Source organism: Pinus tabuliformis, chromosome 3_1 (assembly GCF_031772625.1).
Source record: "Pinus tabuliformis cultivar Carrire ecotype Pingquan chromosome 3_1, CPIR1, whole genome shotgun sequence".
Taxonomy (NCBI): Eukaryota; Viridiplantae; Streptophyta; class Pinopsida; order Pinales; family Pinaceae; genus Pinus; species Pinus tabuliformis.
The window spans coordinates 920,872,033-920,895,069 of NC_142301.1; positions in this window are offsets into that span (position 1 = coordinate 920,872,033).

The following is a 23,037-nucleotide window of genomic DNA, read 5'->3' on the forward strand; positions in this document are numbered from 1 at the left end:
ACACATGAGAAGGAATCTCATGTATGTAGGTTGAAGAAAGCCTTGTATGGGCTTAAACAGATACCTAGAGCATGGTATGGTCGAATTGATGGCTACTTGCGGAAGATGAGATTCGTCAAGAGGTGCAGATGCTAATCTCTACTGTCTTGTCGTAGAGAATGAGCCTCTAATCCTGGTGTTATATGTGGATGATCTTTTCCTGCCAGGATCATCTAGGCTCATCAAACACTACAAGGAGAACCTAGCCATAGAATTCGACATGAAGGATTTGGGACAGATGCATTATTTCAAGGGGTTGAAAGTTTGGCAGCAGAAGGGTGAGATCTTCCTTGGACAAGGAGATATGATACAAAGATCTTGAAAGGATTCAGGATGTAGGACTGTAGAACTATGGCTACTCCAAACTGAAGCAGAATATCATTAGAAGATAAAGATGTCGGTCCCACCTTGTATAGGCAACTTATAGGGTCCCTAATGTATATGGTCAATACCAGGCCAGACATTTGTTATGCTGTCAACACCCTTAGTCAGTTCATGGTGGAACTCAAGAGGGCACACTGGGTAGCAACCAAACATGTTCTCAGATATATACAAGGAACATTCGAGCATGGATTATTGTACATCCAAGGCAATGACATCAGGCTGAGTGGGTTCACTGACGCAAATTGGGCTGGAAGTTCAGTAGATCGGAAAAGTACAACTAGGTACTGTTTCAACATTGGATCAGGAATGACCTCCTGGTGTAGTAGAAAACAGAAATCTGTGGCTCTGAGCTCAATTGAAGCAGAATATATGGCAACTAGCACAACTTCGTGTGAAGCCATATGGCTTAGGAAATTGCTTGTGAATCTATTCAGGAGAAGGATGGAAGCGACCAAGATTTTGTGTGATAATCAGAGTTGCATCAAGCTCTCTGAGAATCTAGTATTTCATGATCGGTCGAAACACATTGATATCAGGTGTCACTTTGTCAGAGACTGTGTCCAACGAGGGGCAATACAGTTGAGGTACACTCCAACAGGAGAACAGGTGGCAGACATCCTCACTAAGGCTTTAGGAAGAACAAAGTTTGTTTATTTTAGGGAGAAGGTGGGAATGGTGAAGAATCCATTTCAGTAGCAGAAACGGATAGTATTAGGAGTTACGGTGCAACATTTAGCAGTGACAATACTATGGGCAACATGATGCAACTTATTTAGAGGGAGCTGCAATACAGATGTAGTAGTGACAATTGCAGTGTCATGGGCAGCAGTACAAGTTGCAACAGTGCAGTAGATGAGGGGCAGAGGACCGATGCCATGGATCAGTGTGGTGCTTCTATTGGGAAGCACTATTAGAGCACATTCCTCGCTAAGAAGGAGCGTTGATTTTGGGTAGCGTCGGATGTGCTCTAGCTCCAAAATTTTGTGGAGGGGCTAGAATACATGAGATCTCCAAGACCCAGATATCGTTTGGAGCAATTCCACCTAGATGAGGAGTTATTAAAATAATTAATATTTTTACTGGGTTCCTAAGTCTAAACTTAGGAAAATAAAAATATTAATGGGTATTAATAAAGATAAGTGTGAGAAGCTTCTAAGAGATGAGGATCAAATATGTTTTAATCTTAGCCATTGATTAGAGACTTAATCTCGGCCGTTGATTCATCAACAGGAAAAATATAAGAGAATACTTGAGGATCATTTGGAGACACATCGACAGATACTCGATATCCTAAGGAAAATCAATTCTCAAAGAGAAGGAGATCGATTTTAGAGGGAGAGTTGCAGGGTGGAGGAAGAGGAGTGCATCGATAGTAGTCAGTGACTGAGGAGGAGGTGACACAAGGATATCGAGAGACAATGCAGAGGGAAGATGCAGTCCTCACGCAAGATGATGCAGAGGGACGTAGAGTGACACAAAAGTGACGCAGAAGTGGGAGAAGGGTCTCTAGGGTATCAAAAAATTTCCAGGAGAGGAATGAACTTTGCCTCAGGTATTTTCTCTCAATAGTGTCTCAGTTTCTTTGTAAAATCATTCCTTGTAAAGCGATTGTTGTTGAAGATTAATAAAACCCTCATCTGCTGCACTAGTTTTCCCACATTGGATTTTTCCGGGGACAACTGTCCAAAAACAATTGTGTTGATGTGATTGGTTCTTGTACTTATATATCACCGTTTATTTTCTCTATGTAATTATGTGATAACTACAGGAGAATTTATTTTAATATTTACTTAAGGGATTTGGTAAATGACTTATTGTGAGAACTAAGTAGGTGAAATAAATTAGTTGTTGTAGTAGAATTTCGTGTTTGGAAATTTTCACTTTTAACAACATATTTTCCTTGAGAAAGAAAAATATCACAAGGTCTTTGCCATACCTCTAGGCCTCGAAAGTAGTGCATAAAATGAAGATATTTCATTTCATACTTAGAAGCTAACTCCCTCTTACACTGGAGGATAAGAGGTTCTCCACCTGTCAAGAATAAGTTATCAACATATAATACCGAAATCAAAGGCATACCTTGGAGTGTTTTGAAGTAGAAATTTGGATCGACATTGCTTTTGGTAAAACCAAACTTCATCAAGAAGCTAACAATGCGGGCATACCAAGCTCTTGGGGCTTGGTTCAATCCATAGAGATATTTCTCCAGTCTACACACGAATTTTCCTGTCATGTACTTCAAATACTTGTGGTTTATCCACAAATGCTTCTTCTTTGACTAAGGCATGCACAAAAACAATTTTCACATCCATTTGGTGAAGAGTCCATCCCTCGCTAGCAGCTAGAGCCACAATAGATAAGATGGTAGTATATCGAGCAACATGTACAAAAATTTCATCATAGTCTACCCCCATTTTCTAAGAGAAAACTCTAACCACAAATCTAACTTTATATTTTTCAAGACTTCCATCTACACCATGTTTATTTATGTACAACCACTTAGAAGTCACAACAAACTTACCTTTGGGTCTTGGAATTACTTCCCATACATCATTATGTATGATGGACTCATATTCTTCGGCCATTGAATCTTTCCATACTTGATCTTTCACTGCTTCTTCAAAAGTGCATTATTCATCTTGAATAATGTTTCTCATGGCTACAACATATTCTTGGAACCAACATGGCTTCTTGCTTTCTCTAAAGGATCCTTTGAGGGCAACATGTCTATCAACATCTTGTAAAGTGTCACGAAGCCATAATGGTCTCTTTATACAAGGAGTATCACATGGAGGAGGATCCAATGAGTCCATGGGCTCCATGGGTTCATTAACAAGATCAGACTCAATCTCAGAATCTTCTTGAATTTCAAAGGCATCATCTTGTCTATCAATATTAGTAGGAGGAAGGGGAGTGTATCTTTCCTTTCCAAGAGTTGTATCTTCATCAAATATTACATCCCTGCTAAACTCTATATTTCTTTGACCGAATACCTATATTATGTAAGCTTTAGAATTTTCACAATAACCAACAAACATATTTTTCTTACCTGAAGCTTCTAGCTTGTTCCTCTTTTCCTTTGGCACATGAAAGTATATAGAGCAACAAAAAATCTTCAAGTGCCCAACTTCGGGTTTTTCACTAGTGAAGACTTCTTTAGAAGCCTTGTTGTTTAAGGCTTGGTGTGGAAATCTATTTTGGACATAGACAATAGTTTTAGCAACTTTATCCCATAGAAACTTTGGTAGCTTTTGATCATGCAACATAGCTTTGTCTGCTTCCATGATAGTTTTGTTCTTTCTCTTAGCCACACCATTTTGTTTTGCGTTATAGGGTACGGTGGTCTCTTTCCTGATTCCAACTTCTTTGTAGAAGTCAATGATTTTTTTTGAACTGAACTCTCCCTCGTTGTCAGATTTGAAGATTTTGATCTGCTTTCCAATTTGATTTTCTACTAGAGCTTTGAAGTCTTTGGACATGTTAAATGCTTGAATTTTGTTTTTCAAAAATAAAATCCATGTCTTGTGAGAAAAACCATCCACAAAGATTACATAATACAAGTAGCCGCCATAGAAGTTATGGGCATAGGTCCACATAAATCAGAATGTATAAAATGAAGTACTTGACTAGTTTTTCTTTTGCTTGAAGGGAATTGTCCCTTTACATGCTTTCCACTTGCAAACCCTTGGAAGACCCCATCATGATCCACTCTAATCTGAGGCATTTCGGAAACCATATTTCTCACATGAGCCAATACTTTATAGTGTAGATGAGCTAATCTTCGGTGCCAAAGTTCACATTGATGATTGTTGTCATGAATTAGCACATGTATTGGTCTTCCATTGACTTTCTAAAGGCCTTCAAATCTCGATCTCAGAGTGAAGGCATTTCTCATGCTAGATCTCATTGCCCAAGTGAGAAATTCTCTATTTATGAAAGCAATTTTCATTCCTTTCTTCTAAGGTATATAAAGATACATGATTTTTTTAAAACCAAGTACATACAAAACTTCTTGAACATATATAGTTTTACCTTGATCCAGATGAAAATAAATAGACCCAGATGCCTTTATAGGATATGTAGAGTTATCTGCAAGAATTATTTTCAAATCCGTCTCTCTCTCAACCTGATTTGAGAGAACTTCTTTATAACCAGTAAAGTGTCTTGAAGCACCACTATCAACCAACCATCACAAGAATCTACAAGAGAATAATTAGAAAGCACAGAAATGAGAAAGTATTGTGATTGTGTTCAACTGCATTATTATCATACCTTGGGTTCCTTGAACTCTTGGAAAAACGATAGCTTTCTTTACGAACAACAAGAGCTTCTCTTCTTCTTCTACAATCATATCTAAAATTGTTGCTATGATTGTTGTAGTTGGATCTTGGTGCTCTTCTATTTTTTGAACAATGACGAGCATAGTGACCATGCTTATGTCAATTGTACCATTGAACTTTTGATAAATCTCTGTTCCATTTATAGGATCTGTTGGATCTAGGAGCATACTTTCTTGAAAAGTGATGACCTATTTTTCCTTTCTTCTTCTTGCCTTGGACAAGAAAGGCACTAGGTTCTACCTCTTCATGCTTGGGACTTTTTCTTCTATAAATTATTCTAGCCTCTTTTTGATTACACTTTCCTAGGAGCTCATCAAATGTGGGAAACTTATCATTGTTGTTGATGGTAATAATAAAATTCTCCCAAGTTGGAGAAAGAATTCCAAGCATAATCAACACTATCTCTTTATCATATACAATTTCACCAATAGTTGAAAACTAATCCTTGATTTTTGATATCCTCATGAAGTATGCTTGAATGATATCTTCTCTGTTCATCTTAATGTCCTTGAATTTATTCTTCAAAGAAAAGATTTGACTCAAGTTGTTTACTTGATATATTTCAATCAACTTGTCATACATTTCCTTAGATTTCTTCAACTTGGAGACATAGGTGATGAGATGGTCTCCAAGAGAATAAAGGATAATCTTCTTGGCCCTGACTTCTCTCTTCTTGAATGTGGCCTTGACAACAACATTCAAATTTTCTGGTGGTAATGCTACCTCGCCTTCCACATATTCTAGTACATCATGTTCTTCAAGAGTAAAACCCAATCTCGCCTTCCATGGACCAAAATTCAAAGTATCATTCAAATTCTATTCATTATTGAAGTAAGAAGAAGACATCTTGATCGAGTTAAACATATTTCAGCAGTAAGTAAGATCTCTTTGAAGTAAAATTTCTGCAAAAGCAGTAATAACTCTTATCTTCTTGGGCAACAAATTTCAACAAGAAGTAAGATCTCTTTGAAGTAAAATTTATGCAAATGAGTGATAACTCTTATCTTCTTTGGCTTGTCTTCACCAAAGCTCTAATACCATGCCGAAACTTTGATTTTCTATGTTGTAACAATCACTTATTTCAAAACTTCTTTATGCTGCAATACTAGTTAAGAAATTGTAGATAGAACATAAACCAAATGCAAAATAGAAGACAACCAAGAACAAATGAGACACAGAGAATTTAGGCCCAATGACTAGGGAAAAACTTGTTAATCTAAGTTGTCATTGATGTCAATATGGAAATATTCTGGAGAGTAAACAATGATGTGAAGCCAAGTAGAGCAGATCCATGAAGCAACAGGAGTATGTCAATATGGCAATATTCTAGGATACTAAATGATGATATGAAGCCAAGGAGAAGTAGAGCAGATCCATGAAGAAATAGGAGTAAGAAGCCAAGGAGCAAAGCCATTAGGGAAACCATCAAAAGAGCTCATTGGAAGCTCAGACTAGGAGTAGTCAAAGAAAAGTTAGAGGAAGAAGTTCAACGGAAGAAGCAAAGAGGAACACACAACGGAAAAAGGTAAGAACTAAGAAACAAAGAGGAACACGTAGCGGAGGAGCATAAAAAACCATATCGGAAGTATCACATGTACTATATGCCCAAGGAGCCATATCGGAAGTGTCGGAGGAGTAGAGTTATTGGAAGCCAAAGGAAGAACTATCAGAAGTATCGTATATACCAAGAGTAAGAACTATCGGAATCTAAAGGAAGAACGATTAGAGGAGCAAGAGAAGCATAGAGGAAAGAGCGGAGGAATACATAGAGCGAAGGAGTATATAATATATAATATATGTCTGGGAGTATAAATAGTTGAAGTCCGGCTAAGTGTTTTGGAGCGGGGTTTTTTGTGTATTTCATATGTATCCTTGTATTCCGGCTTTAAGCCTTGCCACATTAAAATATGTGATTACGATATATATATATATATATATATATATATATATATATATATATATATATATATATGGACCCACAGGACCATTACAATATGATGTATTGTTATATCGCATCCGCCTATTGGGACTCTCATATCGCAAGTTATGAAGGGCTGTCACCCTTAAAACCCCTGACTGCAATATACAGTTGTGGACTCGATGGTCCTATTATATTGCGCCCTAATGGTATATCGCATCCGTCATATCAGGAGTTATGTATCGCAGCGTTTAAAGCCCTTGTTACGTTACAACTGCGATTGCGATAATAACGCGGACCCGACTACATTGCAATATGATTTAATATATTATTGCATCCCTCACATATCGCATATATTGTAAAGATTTGCCACACTATAAAGCGCTGATTGCGATATATACTGTGGACCCAATGGATTCATTAAAAAACAATTTATAATCATATCGCATCCAATATCGGCCATCAGCCATCGACTATGTAATGGGCATGACTTATAAAAGACCTCCAGGAACTTGCGATTGCGATTGAGATAGTGACGTGGCTGGTGGGACCACCATGTGGGTATAAGGGCTCTTATATGGTTTCCGTGAGTAATCAATCTATGGATAAAACACTCTCCAAGATATATTTTAATGTGCAAACTCATAAGTCGGCCTCTCCTTCCAATGAATGTGTCCTTCGGTGATTTGCAAAAGTCATATATATATATATATATATATATATATATATATATATATATATATATATACACTTCATTTTTGGGATCGATCTTGGGCATCCAATATAACGAAGAAATAACAGTTCACGACTTGTGAACTTGAAGAGACGGAGGAAGCGAGCGATCGGGAGGCCGAAGGTCGAGCAAGCGCAGAGGAAGCAGAAGATCAAGCGAGTGAAGAAGGAAGCCGAAAGGTCCAGCAGAAGAAGAAAGGAAGCCAAAGCGCGAATGAAAAGGAAGCCAAAGGTCAGGTGTATGAGGGCATATATAACAGAGAACAAGGAAAGGTGGTCGTTGGCAAACTGGTCCAGCAAGACAAAAGGAAGCCAAAAGTCCAGCAGGACAAAAGGAAGACGAAGGTCCAGCCGGACAGGAGGCAATCGAAAGACGAGCAACTCTGTTGATCGTGTTACCCTGTGAAAGACTCAGACCTGAGATGAATTAATCAGGTACATTATGCATTATGAAGAACTATCCTGTGATATAATAAATAAAGTTTTATTTGACATCGTTTGAAGGAAGCAGTAGCCAGCACTGGCATTGAAGCATATGTGATTTTGTTTCTGGGAAGTAAGAGAATAGTGAGAAGTAGTCACGCCTGAAGCATTTTTTTGTGACTGGTAGAACAGAGGCTTGAAACAGAGAGTCGGTTCTTGTGCAGAGCATAGTGCAGCTAATAGTAGACTCACTAAAGTTGTGTGGAGACATATCAGAGATCATGTTGGCCATTTGATATCATCATGAGATAACTTTTGCAGACTCTATGTGGATAGTATGAAGAGTTGTAAAGACTTCTTCATATGAAGATTGGTTTCCATTGATGTTGTAGCATGGAGACTACAGTGAAGCTGTAAACAGACAAAATTCAGTAAAGAAGAGTTTTGGGAGCAGAACATTACTATCAAACATGCCTTGACAAGATTGGGTCGGAGCCCTTGGGGTTGGTGCCTCAGAAGTTGGAAGGATTGGTGTTCTTGGAGTTGGTGCTCCTATATCCAAGGTTGGTGCCTTGACAACAGAGGGTTGGAGCCCTTGAGGTTGGTGCCTCAGAACTGGAAGGATTGGTGTCCTGGGAGTTGGTGCTCCTAAGTCCAAGGTTGGTGCCTTGACAAAACAGAGTTGGTGCTCTGGAGGTTGGAGCCTCACAAAATTCGAAGTTGGTGCTTTGCAACAGATTGGAACCATATATATATATTGTATCTATTTTATTGTAAAGATTATATTAATAAAAGCATTTATTCTTGTTGTTCATCTTGTGTTCTGAATATAAATGTTTTAACTGGAAAAATAACAGTTGAAAAGAAACACTGATTCACCCTCCCTCTCAGTATTTCCAACAATTGGTATCAGAGCCAGTACCTTTACTTAAAGCCTAAACAACTTGAAGGTTGATCTTTAGAACACAAATGGCGAAGTCAAGGAAGAAAGTCTCCAATCCTCCTAAAGATGTGTCTCCCTCTACCACTGAAATAGAAGACAATCAATTTGAGAAGGCTCCATGTTTCAATGGAAACTTTAATATATGGGAAGCAAGAATGCTGAATTTCTTAAAGACTCAAGGCATTGAAATATGGAAATTAGTGATTGTTGATAGCATGATGGATGGAGAATCCAAGGAGTACCATGCAAAAGCAATGAAGGCAATCTTGAATGAGCTACTTGATTATATAAAGAACAATTTAGGAAAATGTTCGTCAGCAAAGGGTATATGGGACAAACTTCATGACCTTCACTCAAAAGGAGCATTGACCATGACCATCAGTCAAGAAGATGATGGAAATCAAGAAGAAAATCCAGAACCCATCATAGAAGCTGAAAATGAGAATGATGACATCAAGGCTAAAGAAGACCTAGAAGATGAAGAGAATGAAAAAGATTTTGTAGAAGATCTCCTCGCTCAACTTATAGCTGCCATGGAAGAGATTATCAATTTGAAAAAGGAAAACAAGGAACTTAAGAAGAAAGCACTAGCTGGTGACCAAGACCAAACAAGGAAGAAAGTTGACCTTGTCCAGCTTCAAATACAGGAAAGGGATGAAGAGCTTGCCAAGCTTAAGAAGGAATTTCATCAAAGAAAAAGAAAGCAACATGAAGAAGTCATATCCATGACAAATCAATTGGATAAAGCAAAGAAACGGGAAGATACCTTGTCAAGTCAACTTGAACAAAGGCACAAGAGCTTGAACAAACTTGAAGAAGAGATTGGTCAGTACAAGGTAGAGGTCTCCTCTCTCAAATCTCAACTACAAGAAGCAAGAAAGTTAGAACAAGGAGCTGAGAAGACAATGGAAGCATTGAAAACCATAAAGAATAGGTTGATGAAGCAGAAAAGGAGAGAAACACCATGATATGTCAACTAAAAGCAAAGGATGAAGAAATCTTCAAATTAAAATCTAACATCAAACTTATCAAGGCTGAAACATGTAAAGCTACAAGGATCAAGGAAGAAATGGAGAGCAGTCTAGCAAAGGAAAATGAAGTCAGATATCATCTCCCTTAAAATAGAAGCAAATGAAGCTGCTCATATCAAGGAAGAAACTGAGAAACAAGTCGCTAAGAAGAAATATGAGTGTGAAATATTGGAAGAAGAGATTGTCTTCCTCAGGAAAAAGGTTGAAGGGATGAACAAAACCTTGAAGAGCTCTCAAGCCTTGGATGACATGCTCAGCGATCAAAGATGTCCATTTGATAAATCAGGTCTCCGGTATGCAGGTGAATAATGATAATGCTTCAAACAAAAGGGATGTGAAGAAGCCAGAAAGAAATGGTGATGCTCCCAGTTCCAGCAGAGGCAAGGAAAAAAATCAAGGCAACAATGGAAGAAATCCTGCTCTAAGAAGAAATGTAGATAATGTCAAGGATGCTAGAAGCAATGGTTATCATCAAAGGATCTCAAGACAGAAAGGCTTCAGAAGTACATCAAGGAAATCTCCATCTCCCAGGTACCAAAGTTTATTTCTTGGTTATTGTTATTCTTGTACAAACTTTGGTCACATGGCAAAAGATTGTAAAGCATATCATAAAGATAGATGTTATGGTCCCCAACCATATCATAAAGATAGATATTATGGTCCCCAACAATCTCCAAGGAACAATTTTGCAGGAAGAAATCATGAATTCTTATTCATGAACAATGTAGAATGCTTCAAGTGTCATAACATTGGTCATATGGCACGTGATTGTAACTTAACTTGGGCTCTTACACAAGCTAGAACCATGCAAAAGAAGAAAGTTACACAAGTATGGAGAAGGAAGCAAATACAATCCGAAAGTCCCTTGAACTCTCCAGCCAACAACACATGTTATTGGCCTGATTTTTGACAATCTAAGCATTTGATGGGAAGACTTTGCCAAAAGAGATGATGCATACAGTTAGGGGGAGCCTGTGATTCTTGATCCTTATTACAGAAGCTATTTGTGAAAGGGTCCTTATGAAATCCTTATTGAGCTACATTAGCAATCATTCTTTGATAAAGATCATTTCTCAGGAGCACTCCATTGAAGAATTGATCTCTTAACTATTCTTTGAATTGTTGTTGAAGATGTTTTCTACTTGATCACTAAGTAGAAATTGGAACAACAAAGAATGTCATATAATACTAGAGAAATAGGGAAAATAACCATGTTGCTGTTATTACAGAAGTTTATGCCTCAACTTAGGGATTGAATGTGAGAACAGGTAAATTATGGACACAAATAAAGGCAACCTTCAAACAAACAGATACATCTAGGAATGAAGTATGAAGCAAGAAAAGTCGGCAGCATCTAACAAAATTGAAGCATTGTTGAAGCCATGATAAATTAGTTCTGAGACATGAAGAGGGGATAATGTGCTAGTTGCAGCAATCCTTCTATCTTGAGTAAAAAGAAGAGCACTATGACAGGGGGAGTAACAGACCCATGAAGATCTACTATTCATGAAGAAGAGTAGCAGTTCGACAGGGGGAGTCCTTGTGCACTCCTTTGCGACTAATGTCAAAGGGGGAGAGAAGAAGAATATTGCCATCAATAACAAAGGGTGAGATTGTTAATCTAAGTTGTCATTGATGTCAATATGGCAATATTCTGGACAGTGAACAATGATGTGAAGCCAAGTAGAGTAGATCCATGAAGCAACAAGAGTATGTCAATATGACAATATTCTAGGATACTAAATGATGATACGAAGCCAAGGAGAAGCAGAGCAGATCCATGAAGAAACAGGAGCAAGAAGCCAAGGAGCAAAGCCATCAGGGAAACCATCGGAAGAGCTCATTGGAAGCTCAGTTTAGGAGCAATCAAAGAAAATCCAAAGGAAGAAGTTCAACGGAAGAAGCAAAGAGGAACACACAACGGAAAAAGGTAAGAACTAAGAAACAAAGAGGAACACGTAGCGGAGGAGCATAAACAACCATATCGGAAGTATCGCATGTAATATATGCCCAAGGAGCCATATCGGAAGTGTCGGAGGAGTAGAGTTATCGGAAGCCAAAGGAAGAACTATCGGAAGTATCGCATATACCAAGAGTAAGAACTATCAGAATCCAAAGGAAGACCAATCAGAGGAGCAAGAGAGGCATAGAGGAAAGAGCGGTGGATAATATATGTTTGAGAGTATAAATAGTTGAAGTCTGGCTAAGTGTTTCAGAGCGGGGTTTTCTGTGTATTTCATATGTATCCTTGGATTTTGGCTTTAAGCCTTGCCACATTAAAATATGCGATTGCAATATATATATATATATATATGGACTCACGGGACCATTACAATATGATGTATTGTTATATCGCATCCACCTATCGAGACTCTCATATCGCAAGCTATGAAGGGCTATCACCCCCGAAACCCCCGACTACAATATACAGTTGCGGACCCGATGGTCCTATTATATCCCGCCCTAATGGTATATCGCGTCCGTCATATCGGGAGTTATGTATTGCAACGTTTAAAGCCCTTGTCACATTAAAACTGCGATTGTGATAATAACGCGGACCTGACTACATCATTGCAATATGATTTAATATACTATCGCATCCATCGCATATCGCATATATTGTAAAGCCTTGCCACATTATAAAGAGCCGATTGCGATATATACTATGGACCCGATGGATTCATTAAAAAACAGTTTATAATCATATCGTATCCAGTATCGGCCATCGGCCATCGGCTATGCAATGGCATGACTTATAAAAGACCTCCAGGAACTTGCGATTGCGATTGAGATAGTGACGTGGCTGGTGGGACCACCATGTGGGTATAAGGGCTCTTATATGGTTTTCATGAGTAATCAGTCTATGGATGAAAGACTCTCCGAGATATATTTTAATGTACAAACTCATGAGTCGGCCTCTCCTTCCAATGAATGTGTCCTTTGGTGATTTGCAAAAGTCATATATATATATATATATATATATATATATATATATAAGCTGAAACACTTCATTTTTGGGATTGATCTTGGGCATCCAATATAATGAAGAAATAACAATTCACGACTTGTGAACTTGAAGAGACGGAGGAAGCGAGTGATCGGGAGGCCGAAGGTTGAGCAAGCGCAGAGGAAGTAGAAGATCAAGCGGGCGAAGAAGGAAGCCAAAGCGCGAATGAAAAGGAAGCCAAAGGTCAAGTGTATGAGGGCATACATAATAGAGAACAAGGAAAGGTGGACATTGGCGAGCTGGTATAGCAGGACAGAAGGAAGCCAAAAGTCCAGCAGGACAGAAGGAAGACGAAGGTCCAGCCGGACAGGAGGCAGTCAAAAGACGAGCAACTCTGTTGATCGTGTTACCCTATGAAAGACTCAGACCTGAGATGAATTAATCAGGTACATTATGCATTTTGAAGAACTATTCTGTGATATAATAAATAAAGTTTTATTTGACATCGTTTGAAGGGAGCAGTAGCCAGCACTGACATTGAAGCATATGTGATTTTGTTTCTAGGAAGTAAGAGAACAGTGAGAAGCAGTCACGCCTGAAGCATTTTTTTGTGACTGGTAGAACAGAGGCTTGAAACAGAGAGTTGGTTCTTGTGCAGAGCTTAGTGCAGCCAATAATAGACTCACTAAAGCTGTGTGGAGACATTATCAGAGATCATGTTGGCCATTTGATATCATCATGAGATCACTTTTGCAGACTCTGTGTGGACAGTATGAAGAGTTGTAAAGACTTCTTCATACGAAGATTGGTTGCCATTGATGCTATAGCATGGAGACTATAGTGAAGCTGTAAACATACAGAATTCAGTAAAGAAGAGTTTTGGGAGCAGAACATTACTATCAAACATGCCTTGACAAGATTGGGTCAGAGTCCTTGGGGTTGGTGCCTCAGAAGTTGGAAGGATTGGTGTCCTTGGAGTTGGTGCTTCTATATCCAAGGTTGGTGCCTTCACAAGTAGAGGGTTGGAGCCCTTGAGGTTAGTGCCTCAGAACTGGAAGGATTGGTGTCCTGGGAGTTGGTGCTCCTAAGTCCAAAGTTGGTGCTTTGACAAAACAGAGTTGGTGCTCTGGAGGTTGGAGCCTCACAAAATTCCAAGTTAGTGCTTGGAAACAGATTGGAACCATATATATATTGTATCTATTTTGTTGCAAATATTATATTAATAAAAGCATTTATTCTTGTTGTTCATCTTGTGTTCTGAATATAAATGTTTTAACTGGAAAAATAATAGTTGAAAAGAAATATTGATTCACCCCCCCTCTCAGTATTTCCAACAAAACCCAACCAGAATTTTTTTTTTTTAGATATCTATTGTTCATCAAAGATACAAAGTACAATGAAAGATCAAGAGAATGAGTAAGTTCACCCAAATCTGAACAAGTTGTAGCATGAATATCACTGGTAGCAACATCAGATGCAAACACTGAATCAACCTTCCCTTCAATTGAATAAACACTGAAACACTTAAGCACTGAATCAACCTTGGCTCACCAAGTTCTGCTCTTACCCTCCAAGTCTCTCTCTCTCACAATCTTCTTCAAGTCTCTCCAACTTTCTCTCTTAAGTTTGAATTCTTCTTTCACAATGCACCAATAGTAGTGGTTACGTGAGAAGACATGAGACACATATATAGGAGGATCAAAAAATTCTTGTCATAAAGGAGGAGAAATACACATGCCTTGAGGAAGAGTAACATATGCCATTTAGGGAATATAACTCATGCCATTAATTAGAGATACACAGGCCTTAGTAACTTATACCTTTAAGATAGGAACACATGCCTTAGTAACTTATGCCATTAAGAGAGGTATGCATGCCTTATTTAAGGAGTTTGTAACATATGCATTAAAAAGAACGTAAGAGGAATATTTTATGACATGCCTTTAATGAGTGTAAGAGGAATATACCATATCTTTAATGAGTGCGTAAGAGAGTGTAACGTATCATTAAACGAGAGAGAGAGAGAGAGAGAGAGAGAGAGAGAGAGACATAGAGCCATGAAATACATCAAGGAGAGAGGTGCGAAGTGATTGAGGTGATGAAGGTAAGGTGATTTGTCATTCCTTTGAATTATAATATCATAGTATCATAAAGGATAATATTAATAATATTAATAATATTGATGATTAAGTCGAGATTGAACTATTAGGATTGATTAATGATAAGTTAAGTGATTTTCCTTCAACTATACTTGATTACCAATTGATGCAAGGTGGTTTACTATTTTTGGAAAGTCATACTCGAGATGCTAGACATGACTTTCTAATTTTAGAAAGTCACTCCAGAATTGTCAAAAATGAGATTTTATTTGAAATTCATCCCTGAGCTTCTAATTTTCAACACAACCATAACTGCAAAATTCAACACTCCCTCTTAGCTAGGGAGGTATTCATAATGACTACCAGATATTCTCTTGTTGACAAATTTCTCTAAGAAAAGGTTCATCATTTATCATCAGAATCAACATCATCTAATTTCCATAATCCTGGTCAACATCTTTGATCTATGGTAAATATCTACAACATCAACTAGGTACCATAATTCTTCTCAGTTCCTCTAACCTATGGTGCATCATCACCATAATCCTGGTCGGTACTCCTGACACATGGTATAACATTAGCATCAACTAGTCACCATAATTCTAGTCCCTCTGACACATGGTATACATACTAGTCTTGGTTCACCATCATCCTAGTCAATATCTTTGACTCATGGTGAATCTCCAAACACCTTGTTCTTCATGACTAATTTCGGGCCCGATGTTAAATGTGTTCACTCAACCTATCTGGAGAATCTAAGTCTGATGCTGAAAGACACCCACTCAACTGAGTGATTTTGGGCCTCTATGCTCATTCTTCCTAATTTCGGTCAACATACTTGACACAGGAAGAATGGTTGTCCTCTGCCAGACCATTCTCCCTAATTTCAGTCAACATAATTGACTTATAGAGAATGACGGTTCTGAATGACTAGATAAGTTGATGTGTTAATCCACTACCTATGGAAAGCATCCTGTACCAATATCATGCTCAACAAGTCGTCATTTGGAGTAATTCACCAATTATCCAAGTTGTCACTTGGAACCTGATCAACACCTATGACCTATGGTGAAAACCCTGGGATATTACCATTCCTGCATGCTAATTGAATTGTAACTATCCTGCTCAATGCTAGAGGTACTCACTCACCCACTCGGGGAGTACTCTGGGCCTTTATGCTCTCTAGGCCATTCTCCCTAACCACATTTTGTGGCCTTTGGTCAATACTTTGACCTGTCTATATTCTGACCTAGGGAGAATGTTTTCCCCTTGATGCAACAACATCACCACTTCCTCTATCGAGGAAAACATTCTAAACCACTCTAGCTTGTCCCTGAAGTATTCATACTTCTCATCTTACCCCTGAAGTATACAAACTTCTCAAGCTTGTCCCTAAAGTATACAAACTTTTCAAGTTTTTCCTTGAAGTGTACAAACTTTTATATGGGAAAGAGGCTTTGTGAGGATGTCAACAACGTACTCGACTGTAGAAATGCATTGGAGCCTCACTGCTCCCTTATGTACCATGTCTCAGTACTTGATCCCAATGTGCTTCGACCTATCGTCATGGTTGTCTCCTGCACCTGATCAAACATTCGTGTGAGAAATTATTGAAGCCATATTGCTTCACAAATTGCCAAACTAGTTGCAATATACTTAGCTTTTGATGCAACAACATCACCACTTCCTCTATCGAGGAAAACATTCTAAACCACTCTAGCTTGTCCCTGAAGTATTCATACTTCTCAGCTTACCCCTGAAGTATACAAACTTCTCAAGCTTGTCCCTAAAGTATACAAACTTTTCAAGTTTTTCCTTGAAGTGTACAAACTTTTGTATGGGAAAGAGGCTTTGTGAGGATGTCAACAACGTACTCGACTGTAGAAATGCATTGGAGCCTCACTGCTCCCTTATGTACCATGTCTCAGTACTTGATCCCAATGTGCTTCGACCTATCATCATGGTTGTCTCCTGCACCTGATCAAACATTCGTGTGAGAAATTATTGAAGCCATATTGCTTCACAATTTGCCAAACTAGCTGCAATATACTTAGCTTTTGTAGTCCTGAGTGTGATAGATGTTTTCTTCCTACCCATGCAGATTCTAAACCAAATCATCATCCTCATGTGCTTTTCCTGTCTTCAACACTCTCTACTCAATATGAATTTGTATGTCGTGCAGTTGCATCCTTGGAACCTTCACCACAACTGCTTGACATTGAAGCAAACCTTGTTGCAACAATATGGCTGCTCCCTCTGCCACTTAGCTTCTTTTTGCTCCCATTAGAAACAAATCATATAAGATCAAACTCGATCTATCAATCCAAAACTTACGTGCAACCTTCTATTTGCAAGTAGGGGACTTCTCATTAGAGAAATTTTGAGGCTTAAAATGGACCTCAAAACAAAAAATGTATAAACAAAAATCAACTTTATAAGAACCAATAGGATTCAAGATGACGATGTCAACCATGGGGGATGATTCTTCATTTCTGGAGTAAAAATATAAAAAGATAAAAAAAATTACTACTTTTTCAACTCATATTTTCAATTTATCGCCCTACATTTTTACTCAAATTTCGAGCAAGAGCACTCTTTGGATGCATAATTTAATTCCTCATCCAAGGAGTACCCATGTTGCATAACTTTTTTCATGTATTTATCATTTTTTGTATAGCAGGGTCCATTGAAAGTATGCAACATGGGTAATCCTTAGATGAATAATTAAATTATGCATCCAACGAGTGCTCCTGCTCGAAATTTGAGTAAAAACGTAGGGAGATAAGTTGAAATACAAGTTGAAAAAGTAGTTTTTTCTTTTTTTCCTCTAAAATACGATGATGTAATCTAATCCTATTTTATTATTTCCACTATTATTTTATAATTTCATTAGGAGGCCCATTTTAGACCTCAAAATTTCTCTAATGTCATGTCCCTCAAATCCTTGACGTGGTTCCATGTATGCTTCTTCCTCAAAGTCTACATGGAGAAAAAAAGGGGCTTCTACGTCCATCTAATGTAATTCCATAATATAAGCAATAATTCTAATAGATGTGTACCTAGCAAATAAATAAAATGTATTTTCATGATCCTCTTCCTCTTTTTGAGAGAACCCTCTAGTCTCTCTTTGTTGTCGTCTATTGCATGCTCGATTTTGTAGATCCATTTGGAAGTCACCATTGACTTCTCTTTGACACAATCAAGGTATACTTCAAACTTGTCGATCTGCCTACTCCCTCTGAGCTTGGATCTCATCTAGTACAATATCTCTCAACACAAATCACCAATTTTGGGAAAGTCCTTTTGTCGCAAGCTTTGTTTCATTCTTCCACTACTTCTATTTGCTGCTAGAGCCTTGGAAACCTTCACTATGTACCTGCAATCCTCACTAGGAGGCCATGAAAGAACAATTATAATCAAGCAAGGGATACAAAGACAAGAGGATAACTAATAGTAAAATAATAATAATAATAATTAAGGAAGAGAGATCTAAGTTACTTATCTTTTGACGAAAATGGTAGCGCCCTCTTGATCTTAGACTTCTTGCAAATTTATGAACCTCATCCCCATCATCAACATGATGTCATTCCTTCCTTCCATGAAGTAGGGTTTCATCTTTCAACATAAACATTAATATATGTCCAACTATAGGTTTTATCCACAAACCCTAGGGTTTTTCACATCCAAGACCTCCAGTCAAACCCTAGTTTTTCAAAATTCTTTTTATACATTTTCAACCTAGGTAACCTATACTCCATCATAGCAGTAGTAATGATGACACATCAAGTTTTTCAAATCACTCATCTTTCTTGAGAGTAATTTTGTCTCTAAACTTGAAAGAGGACTCAACCTTTTCTTCATTATAAGCTTATTATTTCAAAAATTGAATTCTTGGCTTTCAAGATTGAACAAAAATAGGATCCATCCTCAAAATACCCTTGGCACCAGCAATCAACAAATGCAATGCATCTTCTAGGTCCTTTACTTAACAATGCAAGGTTCATGACAACAAATGACATTGATACTTTAAGAGCTTGTAGCTTCAACATCCTGCTTCTGAACATAATGCAATATCTTAAAGGAAAAACACAGGTTTGTTATCTCACACTTCAACTTCCAGTATTGTCCTTATCTTGCTTTGAGCCATAACCCAAATTATGATGCTGTCATTTGAAATATCAAGATGACTTTCCTTCCACAAAACAATAGTTGTATATAACACAATTTCTGTATGATTGAAGATGATATGTGGGTTTCATCACTAAAATTGTAGGTGACATGGCTCCTTCAATAGTCATCATAACTACCCTTGGTTGTTTCTTCAAGGATTACTAAAAGAACAGACCTTTGATACATTCCTATTATCCGACTAAGGAGTGGATCACAACTTTCATACAAGACTTACATTCCAAGTGTCTAAGTTCACAACTTGGAAGACTTTTATTGGTTTCTTTTTGGGGTTGTATTTCTAGGCCTCATACTTGTATTTGAAGAACTCATCAATGTAATGTGCTTTCCATGGAACTATTGTTCTTTGTATTGAAATAGGGCATGGAACTAATTCCTTCAGATTAGATGATATGTATTGTATTTTATATCAGTGCTAGTACCCATAACATATCTTCAAGGAGAACTCAGCATGAAGCACTTTAAACTGAGACATTAATCCAATCTATTCTTTTATGTATAGTGCCTTTCACAACTCAAGGATTAAAAGTAGACCTTATGCACAAAGCATGAATTTGTTGTCTTATCTTCAAACATAAATATTTTCTAACTTCTTTTGGGTGCTTCCTCCAAAGTGACACAACCTCGACTCCTTAATAAATTAATGGACTTGGCCTCTTCAATTCTAGAAATGGCTGTCTTTTAAAAATCATTATAACAATTTTTTCTACTTCAAAAGCTCGCACAAATATTTCAATGTGGTATGATTCAAAAACTTTAATACATAAGCACAATCATTTTTCTTTAGCTATATAACCTTGTTGGCTTTTTCATATGAGGATTCTCGGTCACAAAGAAAGATTCTGAGGCCTTCCTTACCAAACTTTCGTTATCCACCTGTGGTCATATTCGACCTTCTGCAACCATATTCGACCTCTGAGGTATTTCAAACTTCTGAGGCACTTTGGATTGAGGCTTAGCCTTAGATAATCTCGACCTCCCTGTAACCAAATCTCTCAACCTACCTAATTTGCCAAGCTTCTTCGATCCTTATGTAAAATCTTTATATTTTTTTCATGAACTAGGTTTCTTCTCTGGCAAGAGAATTAGGGCTAAGTGGTTGCTCTTACCTTTTCAAGACTGCTCTTCAACTTTGCTCGCTACCATGTTGATCTGTCATAGTCTTCTTATTTGATAATTACTTCTAATGATGTTCATTTAAATACTCTTGTATTCAGATTTATTTAAGCTATTACATAGAATATCTCCAATAATAGAGTAGTAGAATCATAAAGAGACAACCAAACAAGATACACATGCAATTACCCTAGGAAAGCCCACATGGGGGAAAATCCCAACAACCTTAGAGAAATTATTCAGTTCAATAGAGATACATCTAATTCTTCTAGCCAAGAACAAGGCCAAACTGTCCAACAATATCACTATGGTCAAACCTAGTAAAATTGCCCTTAGTTCAAGTCACAAAGATGCCCAATCAACTCGACCTAGTATGATTCGTCTATGTTGAAGTTCGTCCTCCCAAAATTGCCTAGAAACTCAGCTTTGCACAAAAATTGCTACCTAGAAAACCCTCAGAAACTCACACGTGCAAGGTCAAACAAGAGAGATAATGCATGATATATCTTTGTCATTCTTCTTCATCCTCCTTGTCTTCTTCTTCTTCATTTAGATGCCCAAAAAACATCTTTTATCTTCTATGATATGAATTTCTCAAGAGGAGGTCGAACGTCATATATATAGTGATTCTGCCTACCCGAATGGATGTCTCCCTTCCTGGGGCCGATTTGACTTTAAGGAGAGCCAACTTGACCTTATTTGGAGCCAAAAATTCAAATTTGAAAATTCAAAATTTCTCTTTTGAAATTGACATGAAGAACATGTCTTATATTAATTATATTTCAAGGGCTACAACAAAAATGACATGAAGAACATATCTTACATAATTCAAGGGCTAAAATATTAACTATGAAGACCTACCATACTACAAAATTAAAAAACCACTCCTTCTAAAATGGCCTCTTATCTATGTTCTTCTGAGTGATGAGTGGTTTGAATGGAAATTTGGCCTTAGGTAATGCGTCCTAAATTTCTCGCATCCTAGTGATGGCATCATGTAATGTGGTGCATTTGAAGGCCTTGAATCAACCACGTAATGGTTTGACTAACCCTTCTGTGAAGAGCATGATCAACCTTTCTTTGGACAAGTCTGTAACCATACAACTAGTACTGATTAAGGAAATTTTGAGGTAAAAAAATGGGCTTCAAAACAAAAATGTACAACAAAAATAAACTTTATAAGAACCAATAGGATTCAATATGATGATATCAACATGGGGAATGATTCACCATTTATGGAGTAAAAAGGTAATAAGATAAAAAATAAAAAACTATTTTTTCAACTCGTATTTTCAATTTATCTCCCTACGATTTTACTCAAATTTTGAGTGGGAGCACTTGTTGGATGTGGAATTTAATTTTTCATCCAAGAAGTACCCATGTTGCATACTTTTGATGGACCCTACTACATGAAAAATGTGAAATACATGAAAAAATGTGATTGAAAAAACTTAATGAGGTAATCTAATCTTATTTTATTATTTCCACTATTATTTTATAATATTCCTTAGGAGGCCCATTTTAGACCTCAAAATTTCTCTAATACATTGACACTTTGAAATGTAAGCATTTGGTTTTTATGTGTGCTTGAGTTGTGCTAGCTCCCTGAAGTGTATTTCTGGATCCTTCTTGTCAAATCGATCTATCAACCTTTGTGTGAAGTTCACGTACGATGTAATGCTAGAATGTCTTGGGGTGATCAATCTGTGGTACCACCATTCATGAGCTTCTCCTTCCAAATATAGGGTGTCGAATTTGATGGCCTTTGGTTTCAACATCATGTTAAGTTGGAAGTAAGTGTCTAAATTTTGCACCCAAGTCATCGCAAAGTATTTGGATGATTTGAAGTTTCCACGAATTGTAGCAACTGGAAATTATTCTTCTAACTTACGCAGTTTATTTGTCTTATGTTAATTATTAATAACAAATATCGAATAACTCACACTACAATTCTTCACAAATAAAATACGCTGCAGAAAATAAAATACTGGAACTGAGAAAATAATGCACACACACAATAAATTTGACACCAATATTTTTGGACTACCATCCTTGGAAAAACCTCGAAGAGAAAACTAGTGCAGCAGGTGAGGATTTATATTATTCTTCAACAAAATAAAGAATTATGACTACTTGCCTATTAGTTACAAAGCTTTGACATACAATTTTATCTCATTGGAAAAATATATGGGAAATCACTTTTCTCACTAGCAAATCGATTTGGCCTCCTCTAAGCCACTCACACTCCTCCCTGACACTCACATTGTCTGCCTAGAATTCTTATTGTGTACTCAAATAAATTCGCACAACGTCCAAGACTTACTCCTTGCAAGTCAATCTACTTCCTCTACATCTTGAAGCTACTCACACCTCCTTCTAGTACTTCTTACGACAAATGGAAGTGAAATACTGCTCCTGTAACACACACTGGGGAAAATTGGTTACTCACACTAGCTGAATATGTCCACCCTGCTGGAAAACTCGACCCCCCTTCTTCACATTGGAATGTTGGAAAACCTCATGAGAATTTCTCCATAAATTCTCTCTTTTGAAACCCCACTGCTCGATGCCTCCCTAGCTTAAACGCGCCCTTGCTGAATCACTGCAACTGAGTATTTGAATTGCTCAGTTATTTTGTGTGGCTTCTTCAAACCCCATCAACTTTTCTCTTGTAATCTTTTGTTGAAAAACCAACGACCATGATCACATCTCAATCCATGGCTAAGATAATCTCGAATCCGTCAAATAAATTTTCTGGAAATCTCTAGAGCAAAATCGATCTCCCTCAATTAATCTGTTTTAATCAATTAGTTTTCCTAATTTAAACTTAAGAAATATTTAATTATTGGCTAATTAATCTAATTGAGGCGTTTCTAA